A 12,324-nucleotide genomic window follows, 5' to 3' on the forward strand; every position below is an offset into this window, starting at 1 on the left:
CATGGTCTCCCCTCAGCACTCTTGCGCTTTGCTTCGGGCTCATACTCAAAACACCACCTTTCATCACCAGTAACAATCGTATTAAGGAAGTTTGAGTCCTTATGAGCGGTTTTAATGAGGTCCTTGCAGTGTTCAATTCAATACTTTTTTGGTCGTCGGGGGAAAAAATCGCGAATTCAATTTACGAAGGCCCAAACTCTTGGTCAAAATGTTGTGCACAGTTGATTTTGGAATCCCCAATTCATCTTCAATCAATTTCATGGACAATTTCGGGTTTTCTTTCATGAAATCATGCAATTGTTGGATGTTAACTTTGTTCAGTCCAGTTTTTGGATGGCCCGGCTTTTAAGTCATCCTCAAGGGTCTCACAACCACTTTGAAATCGCTTAAATCACTCGTAAACTTGAGTACGGGATAGCATTCATCACCATATGCTTTTTGAAGCATTTGATGCGTTTCGGTAAAATCATTACCAAGTTTAACACAAAAGTCAATCACAGCTCTCATGTGTCGGATAATGAGTTTGAAAATCATTTTCCGACCGTTCTTCAAAACACACTGTCATTCTTGGCACTATAACTCAGCTTCTAATGAAACAACTGTCATAAACAGTTGACACAACAATAATCAACGTTGCCACTTTCGACAATAAAAAGATACAACAGGTAGCGGTACTAGTTTCTTCTATTTTCAAAAAGTTCAGTTTCTTTTTAGACAGAGGGTGTATGCAGTGACAGATCTGTTAATAAAATTGTTCCTATTGTTTGGCTTCATAGACTTCTCTGATTTCCCTTGAGATTGAGGACTTACTCTTGTAGATTTTGGGAAGTATAGATGAAAAGTATCCATCTATACCTCTGAAAAAATATTATCATTATCATCATCATCGTGTGATCTGTAACCTCAAGGGGAAGACGGGTTATGATAGTACTACATGACAAACTTATATCATTACTAACTTCCTGTCTACAATTTTCCTCCAAATCAATCTATTCAAGACTTGAACATCAGATCTTATATTTCTATCTTCTAAGCCATGCTTTATTGTATCAATCCACCTATATCTTGGTTTTCTTCTGGGTCTTTTTCCTGCCAAACTGGCAGAGAACACTTGTTTTGCTAATCTTTCCTTTCCCATTCTGTTCAAGTGACCATACCACCTGTGATCAGCTCTGCTAACACATTCCTGGATGCTAACAATGTCAAATACCCGCATTTTTAATATGATATTGCCACTGATGCCATTTATTCATGCCTCTAATCTTTCTCAGGATTCTCATATCTGTGGTCTCTAGTCTTTGGTCAAGTGTTTTATTTTTAACCCAGCTCTCACATCCATAAGTTAAAATTTTGAATACTGTCTTGTATACAGCTAATTTAATGATTTGACTGATTTCTCTCTTATTCCATATAAATTTATTCAGTTGACTTCCTACCATACCAGCTTTATTGATTCTGGTGTCTATTCCCATATTTAATTCACCATTTTCACTAAAAATCGTGCCTAAGTAGCTGAAATGTTTTACTTGTTCTATAGGTTCTCCAATATTTTCAATGCTTCTGCCTATTTTCATTGTCTTTGTATTGCTGACATTCACACCAACTATACCTACAACAGTTATTCAATTTACTCAGGGAATCTTGCAGACTTGTATTGGATTTATTTAGAAGTATAACATCATGTGCATAAAGTAGGGCTGAGATTAACATCTCCAGTTTTGATATCAGGTTTGATACACTTTCCTTCATAATGTGATCCATATTGATAATAAATAACAGAGGGAATGATATATACACCCTTGTCTGACACTAGATTTAACATTAAACCATCTTCCTGTACTTCCTTCAATTCAAAGTACTGACTTACAACTCAAATAAAGACTAAGTATTGCTTTCTATAATGCTCCATTGACACCATACAACTGTAGTGTTTTGAAGAGCTTTTCTCTTGGCTTCTCATATGCCTTTTCCAGATCTATAAAACTTAAATACAGATCTTAGTTATATTCCCATGATTTCTCAACTATTTGTCGTAAAGTGAAGATCTGATCCTGACAGCCTCTATTTGGCCTGAATCCAGCTTGTTCTTCACCAAGCTTTTCTTCCACAATCCTTCTCAACTGTTTCTCAAGTAAACTTCCATATTTCTTACCAGGAACTCTCAGTAGGGAAATACCTCTGTAATTCTCACATTCAGTTTTATTTCCCTATTTATACATGGATACTATGAGAGCTCTACTCCAATCATCTGGAATTCATCTGATGTAACTCCACTGTAAAACTTTTATACTTCCATACTTGAGCATTTGTAGTCGAATAATATCTACTCCAGCTGCATCTACACATTTCAGGATTTGATGGCTTTTTTCTACTTCGAGTATGGATATGTATTCCTGATTGCTTGCCTGTTGAGTGTTTTTTGCTACTGTGCACAGCACTCTTTTCTTCATTTCTGAGCTTCTTCGACAACCTCCAGAATATCTTGCCACCTTCTTGATATTTATTTTCTATGTTCTTGCCAAAGTCTTCCCATGACTTTTGTTTAGCTAGTTTTGCACAGTGTTTACCTTTCTTGCATTTGTCTGTGTATTCTCGAAGAGCAGTAGCTGACTTATTTGCCAGGAACTTTTTATATGCTCTTCTTTTCCTTCACTGCCTATTTAACTTCTGTGTCCACCATGGAGTTCTGATTTTTCTATCCTTGCAGACAACCTCACACATGCATCTCTTCCTGAATCAATCAATTTGTTTTTTTTTTTTTGTTCAGGATTTTCCACTGAATCTCCAAGGTTTGGTTACTGTTCTCAAACTCTTTCATATTTTTCTTGAATAATGTTTATGTATTTGTCTACAGTTCACATCTGAGAGCTACTCAATTTTTATATGCTTTAAAACTTTCTTACATGTTCTTCTTTTCAATATGAAATTCAATTTTATCCTGCTCAAGACTAAATGGTGATCACTTCCAATTTCAAATCCTGTGTACACTTCATTGAGATTTTTCTTATTCCGTGCCCCTTCTCTTCATGTGGATTTGTGCACACTGTTACGTTGGAACATTGGGTTAGTAATAACCAGTCCATGTCCTGAGCAGAAATCCAACAGGCATTAGCTTTGCTCTTTTCTCCAAATTTTTGCAAAATATATTCTGACAATCATTTCCTACTCTGCTATTTAGATCTCCAACAAGGACCAACTTTTCCTTTTTCACTGTCAGTTGCTTTCTCTAAAAGCCTCAAAAGATTCCTCCACTTCTACCTTAGTAGAACTTTCTGTGGGACCATAGGAACAAATAAGTCTCACTGTCCAGTTCCCCATTCTCGTATTTGCCCACATCACTACTTGAGACTGCCTGCCATTCAAGAAAATTAGCCTCGCATTTTGTGTTGAATCTATGGCTGCTACTCCTTTTCCTTGATTATGATTGCCTGAATATAACATTATGCATTTATTGCTCAGAAAGATCTCACCAGTTTTTGTCTCATTTGTTTTTTCAGTCACCCCTATTATGTTGATCTGGTACTTATCTAATTCCTCAGCTATCTCCATTTCTTTGCCATTCAGACTTCTTATGTTGATAGTACCGATCTTTAACTCTGGTGATGTTGAGTTGGGGTGTGTTTTCAGATTTGTTCCAGTAGCTGACTTTTAAACTGTTTTCGCTTTTTGCTGTCCATACATAACTGGCAACTGTAAATGCCCCCCAACCATTCCAGCTGCCCAGTATACAGTGTACACTATACACTTTTATCAGAAAGAGATCAGAAAAATATTGTCCAAATTAGAGAAACCAAAAAATCTCCTGGCCCTGATGGTATTCTTCCAGTTGTCCTGAAGGCTTGTGCACCAGAACTGACTCCTATCATATGTTGCCTATATATATATATACAGGGTGTTCGGGATAAATTTGACAGTTTCGTAAGGAAAAAGAAAATCTTCTTTGTATCTATTAAATTTAATGAATTGACAAAAAAACATTACAGGCAGAGTTAATTACAATACTATCAACAAGATTTACTCAAAATAACCACCATTAGCATCGATCACAGCTTCAATTCTGCTTCGGAACCTCGAACAAGCTGATGCTACAGTCTCCCTGGGAAGGGCCGCAAAAACTGTTTTAATTTTATCCATTAACTGGGCTTTTGTATTACTGGAAGTGCGATTGGTGTCTTTTTCAACTGCGCCCCATACAAAATAATCCATGGGGTTAAGGTCTGGGGAGTTTGGAGGCCAAACATTTGGACTGGTGAAGTCGTAGAAATTTTCAGACAACCATTTTTGACTTTTCCCAGAGGTGTGGCAAGGGGCCGAATCCTGCTGCCATACATACGGCCTACCATTGGCTACCCTTGTTATCCAGGGCTTGACTACAGTTAGCAACTCCACGAACAAAGCCCGAATTCCAATGCCAGGGTTCTTCAACACCTGTTCCTGCAGATTTGCGAGGAATTCTGCTGTACGAACGCAATCAGATCGTCTGCTAGGGATCTTTCTTCTTGCTACATCCTCGTAGTCACCATTGCAAGTCTCTAGTTCATGCCTGATTGTTTTTACTGTATTCAGGGAGCATTGGGCAGCAGTCGTAATATCCTTATTTTGATGGCGGGCACGAATCATCATGATACAAGTTATTCTCTTCCATGATTCAGGTGGGTTCCAGCTATCCATCCTTTCTGACATCTTGTATATGAATGAAGAAGGGTCCAAACTTTTAAATGAAGAGAAGTGTGTGTTAATACATGTAACTTACGGAAAAATATAATTAATTATAAATATGTCAAATTTATCCCGAAAACCCTGTGTATATATATATATATAAATATACATATAAAGAAAATATAACTTGAATTAATAGTAATTTTCTTAGACACAAATTTTGGTGGAAAAATACCCAAAAACTGGAAAAGTAAATTTTCATAAAATTTAGTTGTTGACATTTTCTTAACTGCTACCTACTCAGCATAGGAGGATCTCAGAACAGGTGTGGTAGTGGCTAACTTCCTTTTGCATCATGATATATATTTTGTTCTGTTTTTATTTTTCGTATTTCTTTTTCATCTTTCCACTTCTGACATGCACAGGAGTATACTGGATAATCTCTCTGACAGTTAAAGTATTTAGCTTCCTTTGTAAAGCAAGATTGATTATCATGCTAATTACTACCACATCAGGCACAGGTGGCAAAGTCACAACAGGCAGTTTGGGCATGTCCATATTTCCAGCATTTGAAGCATTGTAGTGGATAAAGAATGTACCGCATAACAGGACAATTGATATACCCTGTTTTAACAGATGTTGGAGGTTTAGGTATATCAAAAGTAAAGATGATGTTTCTAGTTGGAACCAGGTAACCCCTATGGATTAGGATGCACCTTATACCTGTCACCCTATGATCTTTCAGCTCTGATCATATCTCCTCATCAGGAACATCTAGGAGATCCTATTAAGAGATCACTCCTCTACAGGAAGCATATGTTTTATGTGGTGTAACTGTTATTGGTATTCCACCCATGGTTTTTCAGATTGTTGTTGATATGATGTTTCTACAAGGACATTGCCAAAACAAAATTTCTTAACTGTTTTGGGTGAACCTGCCATTCCTTCTAAACCCTTTTGAATGAGGATGGGTGATATGTTCCCTATATTATTTGTTTATTATTGCCAGCCTCGTTGGTCGAGTGGTCAGCATATCCGCTCTCCAGCCAAAAGGCTGTGGGTTCAAATTACGGCGTGGGCATGGATGTTCGTGATTGTCTGTGAAAATACTAGTGGTGATTGGCAGTAGATGATGATGGTAGTTGCGGTTCATTTTAGTTGGTGGAGACAGAGAGTTATAGAGTAGGTGCCTTCCCTCGATGAGACTTTGGACTCCTTGGAAGTGTTACACAATAGTAAAAATAATAATAATTATTATTATTGAAAGGTGTATGAATGGTATCATTACTTAGTTGAGACTTCGTTAGGACCACTGAAATGATTCAGGATGAAGGATTCATGCTCAAGAGGTTTTTTGGTTCAGTTCCAGAGCTCCCCACCCACCATGGAGCCACATATGGATGCCAGAATGGAACACCAGGGTTACCCCAGATGCTATACGAGCACTATACCAAGCCTTGGGTCCTGTCCCCAGACCACAGAGAAGGAGACTTACTGCAGCATTCTCGACTCTTGTAGACAAGCCCACTAGTTGAATGATCTTGTCCCTGCCATTCACGACTGCCTGCCCTGCCAAAGTAGAATCCATAGTAGTGCAAAACTACCAGGATCTCCCTATCCATAGGTTGCACTGCACTGCAAACATGGCAGCAAAACACTGGAAACCACTGATGGTAGTGTGGAAGATAGCAGAGTAAAAAAAACACTCAAGAGAAGCAGAGCAAAGAAAATAAGAAGAATGAAAAGGGCCAGTACTATCACTGGACAGTCCTCTTCACAATGAAAACTTACTGTTTATGATAAGTGACGACCTATATCCTCTAAGAGTGGAGGCTATGGAAGGCTGTGACACTAATTATTTTGAAAGCATGTGGTGTGAGGTGGAGGTGGGCAAGACAGGATATTTAGTGGGGTGTTGCTACAGACCAAGGAGCACAGAGGGTGGGGACCAGGAGATGTTGATACAGTTGAGCGTGGCAGTGCAAGAAGAATGATTGTTATGGGAGATTTTAACTACAGCAGAATAGATTGGGGAAAGGAAGATGCATGTAGCAATAAGGGAATGGAATTTCTAGAATTCTTGAGAGACAAATGTCTTAGGCAACATGTAACATAGGGAACAAGAAGTTCAAGAGTTTTGGATTTGGTTATAGCATCAGAAGAGCTGATAATAACTGAGATGACATCTCTCCCACCAGTTGGAGAGAGTGACCATATCGTTTTGACTTGGAAAATGAATAGACATGCAGGAGTATCAAAGAGATGGGAACGTATGGGGAATTATAAAGCAGGTGATTATAATAGTCTTAGACATCAACTTGGGGAAGTTTCGTGGAGGGAGGAATTGGAAGGCCGCGATATCATTAGTGCTTGGGAAATTGTGAAGGAATATTTGTTAGCAGCAATGGTAAGCTGTATTCCACGAGTGAAGAAGAGGACACAATTAGGAGTAAAGTGGATGACAAACAATATTAAACAGGAGCTACATGCGAAAAAGAGGCTATTGAAGAGATATAAGGAGACAGGTGAAGAGCACATGCATAAAGAATATAAGACACAGGCCAGAAGAGTGACTAGTATCGTAAGGAAGGCGAAAATGGAATATGAGAAAAGATTGGCCCTTAGATCCAAGGAAAATCCTAGGGAGGTTTTTAGATATGTGGCAAGTAGGAGGAGAAATGACTGTGGAAGAATGACACTGTGGAATAAAAATGGAAATAGAGTAACTGATGCAGAGGATATAGTGGAATTGTTCAATGAACACTTTATTGGAGTATTTCATCCTGGAGGAGTCAATTTGAATACTAGAGGGATAGAGCAGGTTTGAGGTTTAGAGGTCCAGGAGAGTGTGTTCCACATACTGAGTACTCTGGATGTTAGTAAAGCTGTGGGACTGGATGGTATTTCACCACGAGTTTTGAGAGAATGTGCTAAGGAACTGAAAGTGCCCTTGACCTGGCTTTCCAATGAAAGTCTGGCTGCAGGAAAGTTGCCCATGGAATGGAAGGCAGATAAGATAGTGCCATTGCATAATGGCAGTAGCAGACTGGAAGTGTCTAATTATAGAGCAGTTTTGCGTGTCATCAGTAGTTAGTAAGATCTTGGAGAAAGTAGTGAGGGACCATATACAGCATTGGGCAGATGAGGGTAATGTTATCAGTGAGAGTCAGCATGGATTTGTGAAGGGGTAGTCTTGTTTTAGCAATATGCTAGCATTTTATGATAAAGTTACAAGCGCATTAGATGAGGGACAGGCATATACTGCCATTTTACTAGACATAGCAAAGGCATTTGAAAGGGTGCCACATGATAAGCTGATATTCAAGCTGCAGCACATGGGTCTGGATGTCAGATTGGTCAACTGGATTCAGGATTGGCTGTCCGATAGGTATCAGAGAGTTGTGTATGGAGGAGCAATATCAAAGAGGCAGAAGATTACAAGTGGGGGTTCCACAGGGCTCAGTACTGGGATCTATATTGTTTAACCTTTATATCAATGACATTGTCCATGGATTGCAAGGGGATATTCAGTTGTTTGCAGATGATGCGAAGCTAGGAAGGGTTATTAGTAATAGTGCAGATGTGGTAGCCCTGCAACAGGATTTGAATAAGCTAGACAGATGGGAAATGAATGCAGTTGTCGGTTTAATGCAGCAAAATGTTAGGTCTTGAGGTTTGGTACACATCGATGGGATGCTGCATACTCTATGGGAGGGGTTAAACTGGAGGAAGTCGGAGAGACGAGAGATCTGAGTTTGATGATTGATAGAAATCTGAAATTTAGGGGACATATTGCAAAGGTAGTGAAGGTAACTCAGAGGATTGCTGCAATAATGAGAAGGACACTGACCTGCAGAGATAATATGGTTATCAATCCATTGTAAAAGACTGATCAGACCACACTTAGACTATTGTTCTCAGATCTGGTTCCCAGGATTTGAAGGGGATAAATTAACTGTCGAAAGGGTACAAAGGCGGATAACAAAGATGGTGTTCGGACTGTAGAATTTTAGTTATGAGGATTGGCTGAGGGAGTGTGGACTGCAGAGTTTGGTGGATAGAAGAAGGAGGGGTGATATGATTGAGACTTTTAAACTGTTGAGAGGCGGTTACAGGGTTGACACTGGGAAGTTATTTTGCCTGGTTGAACAGTGGGAAGGAGTGATGAAAAGAGGCCATCCCTGGAAGTTACGAAAGGAAACTGCAAGAAAGAGGGTGAGGAGTGGTTTCTTTGCATGGAGGGTGGTTGAACCATGGAATACATTGCCTGATGGAGTAGTGAGAGCAAGAACAGTCAATGAGTTTAAGGAGTGGTATGATAGACTTTGTGTTTCCTAGGAGGGATCTCCCTCGATGAGTCTTGATAGACTTATGTTTCTTAGAAAGGACCGCTCACGATGTCTTTTGACTCCATGGAGGCCTGAATAATAATAATAATAATGAAAAGATAGATCACATGGTGGGGAGGATTTGTGTGAATGTGTTACTAAACATCAATGTTGCCAATTTAGCTCTTTTGGAGCTAGATCTAGCTCTTTTTTTTCTTCCATGGCTCCAAAAATTTTAATCTAGCACCTAGTTCAAAATTTAGCTCTTTCAGAACTAGTTTCAGCTCTTTTTAGTTGTTTTTATAACTTACTGTTAAAGAAATTGTTTTAAAAGTTTTCCAGATGTTCACATTTGATAAGGAATTGTATTGTACATTTGGTGTGAGCATCGTACACGTTTCAAATGCATGATGACGTCAGTCAGTCACGTGGCCCAACAGTCTGCCATTTTGTCACCTTAAAGTTGATAGCACTGCTACAAGTTAGTTTTTGCACAGTCTTCTGGTTGGTAGTTATGATAGTGAGTGTGAAGTTTTACAAGACTGATTGTAATTTTTTTAAGTAAAGAGTTGTATACCCTTCTTCAAAAATGAGCAAAGAGAAAAATAAAGCTTACTAGCAAAAATTTAGGAGGTAGTGGTTGCAAATGGGAATGTTTAGTAAATGGTTGTGTGAAGTTCCTTGTGACGCTACAAAAGGCCACTGTAAGTTTTGCAGATGTGATATAGCTGCTAAGTATTGCCAGCTTGTAAAGCACAGTGAAACCAAGAAACATTTTGCTGCAGTTCCATATAAGGCTGTTCCTATTACAAATATGTATGCTTGTGAAAAAGTCTGATGAGACCGCAAACTTTGAAGGTAGGTTAGCATTATTTCTTTGTTGCAAAAATATCATCCCAGACAGTCAAATTATGCCAAAGGTAAAAATGCATCAAAATACATCACTAAGTGCTCGGCAATTGTAAAGAATGTTCTAAGTGAGCATTTTGAAGAAGATCTAATTGCAGACATGGAGATGAAAACTTCAGCTTGCTAATAGACGGATCGAATAATATCACAGTGAATAAGATTTTAGGAATGGCCATCATTTATTATAGCAAGAAATTCAACAAAATTATGCATACATTTCTGAGCATGGTGGTTCTAGAAAAGTGTGATGCTAGTGGCATTGTGGCTGCACTGAAAAAAGGGCTCTTGACCAAGAAACTGAACATTAAAAATCTCATTGCAATTGGTACAGACAATGCCAGTGTTATGGATGGTGTCAATAATGGCGTTTATGAATAACTGAAGGCATATATTCCCTCCTTAATTTTAATTAGATGTGTATGCCATTCATTATAACTGACAGTGTCTCACACTTGTGCAGAATCTCTCGCAAGAAAATTAGAATTTTTAGTTACTGAAACATATAAGTGGTTTTTACATTCTTCTTCAAGACAAGCAGTATACAAACAGCTGCATCAAATTATCAACGAAAATGATGTTCCTCTGAAAATTATAAGCAATTGTGCAACAAGGTGGCTCTCCATTGAACCTGCAGTAGACAGAATTCTCAGCCAGTGGTTAGAATTAAAAACTCACTTCGAAGTCATGAGTGTGACTGAGAAATGTTACAAAGCTCAAATTTTGCAGGAGATGTACAAAGATGAAAGGAATCTGTTGTACCTTTTATTTTTGGATCCTGTTCTAGTTCAAGTTCAGCAAGTTAACAAATTTTCGAATCTAACAGTCCAGATAAGATGAGATTATTTGAAGACTTTTCTCATTTGATTCGCTCTATTGCTAATATGTTAGTGCTACCATCATCCACAGTCGACCCTCTAGAGTCAGAGATTGATGATTATTTGGATCCCAATCCAAATCTTAGTTACAGATTTGAAAGAAAAATTTCAGAGTTGATGATACAAAAGAAAATAACACAAAATGATGAGCGAAATCTTAGAAGTAGAGCAAGACAGTTTCTTCTTGGTCTCTTCAAACAGCTTAAGCAAAGGTTGCCTGAAAACTTGAATATTTTAAGAATGATGTCTTCTTTTTCTGTTGACCATACCCTAAAACATATAAAAGAACCTGTTACTCCTATCTTAGAAATAATGCTGAAAACAGAAAAAGATGTTGCTGCTGCTGAATACCAGTACAATACTATCCACTTAAATAAATGGACAAATATAGAAAACACTAAGCTATTCTGGACTGAAGTACGAGAACATAAAGATGCATCTGGAATGAATCCATTTAAAAAAATTGCTCAGTGTGCAATAAGTTTATTAATACTGCCAAATTCTAATGCGGAAATTGAACGAATTTTTAGTTCCATGAATGTAGTTAAAACTAAATTAAGAAACAAGATGGAACGGCCAATGCTGACAGCTATTTTATCAGTCAAGTATGGCATCAGGCGTAACAACAAGTGCTGTACAGACTATCATTTACCAGCATCTGCACTGCGTAATATTGGAATGAAGGCCACATATAAAGCTGAAAATCTAAGTGAAAACGTGGGTGAATTAAGTGCAGAAGACCACATGACCATTTATCTGCCCGAAATCATTAAGCTCGGCCCACAACAACGTTTATCTTTCATCCCCATTAATCTGCCTACGACAAACTATGACTACACTCTGGTTCGACATGCGACATCCAGGTTAGTTTAGGTTAGCTTAGTTTTATAATGATTTCTGATTTCATTGAGTGCAAAAGAAGTACTTTCCTGACTTTTTCATTATTTAGGTTAGTTTATAATGATTTCCAACCGATAAAGGTTAGGTTAGGTTAGTTTATAATGATTTCTGATTTCATTGAGTGCAAAAGAAATACTTTCCTTACTTTTTTCATTATAAACTAACCTAACCTGTTATAATTTCTGTTGAGAATGAAAACCTGTATATATAAAACCTATAAACATGTTTTTATTACATTTACCAGACTCCTCTAGGAATTATTCACTTTAACCGGTTAAAGTGATTAATTCTAATTATTCACTTTAACCGGTTAAAGTGATAAATTCTAATTATTCACTTTAACCGGTTAAAGTGATTAATTCTAATTATTCACTTTAACCGGTTAAAGTGATTAATTCTAATTATTCACTTTAACCATAACATATACATATAATTTTTTTAAGGTCCCAAATAATGTCATAGTTTTAAATCCAATATACATGCAACTGCATATATAAGTGATTTCCACTTTATTTAAATTTCTACTGTTCTATTTCTCAATTAAGATATTTAATAAAAAATATAATGTATGTAATTAATTTTTAACTTATTAATGTTTTACCCTGTTTGGTGTTGTTTCCACCATTGATTACCACTTAAAAACAGTTACAAAT

General features: G+C 37.6%; 1 protein-coding gene across 5 annotated transcripts in view; it reads right to left on the bottom strand.

Annotated features, from left to right (window-relative positions):
- Window positions 1-12,324, bottom strand: part of LOC150099108 (protein disulfide-isomerase A5) — a 953,872-nt gene that overhangs the window by 702,574 nt on the left and 238,974 nt on the right. The gene's annotated exons all lie outside the window — the stretch shown is intronic.

This window comes from Typopeltis vanoorti, chromosome 15 (genome assembly GCF_054136105.1).
Source record: "Typopeltis vanoorti isolate ZY-2024b chromosome 15, IOZ_Tvanoo_1.0, whole genome shotgun sequence".
Taxonomy (NCBI): domain Eukaryota; kingdom Metazoa; phylum Arthropoda; class Arachnida; order Uropygi; family Thelyphonidae; genus Typopeltis; species Typopeltis vanoorti.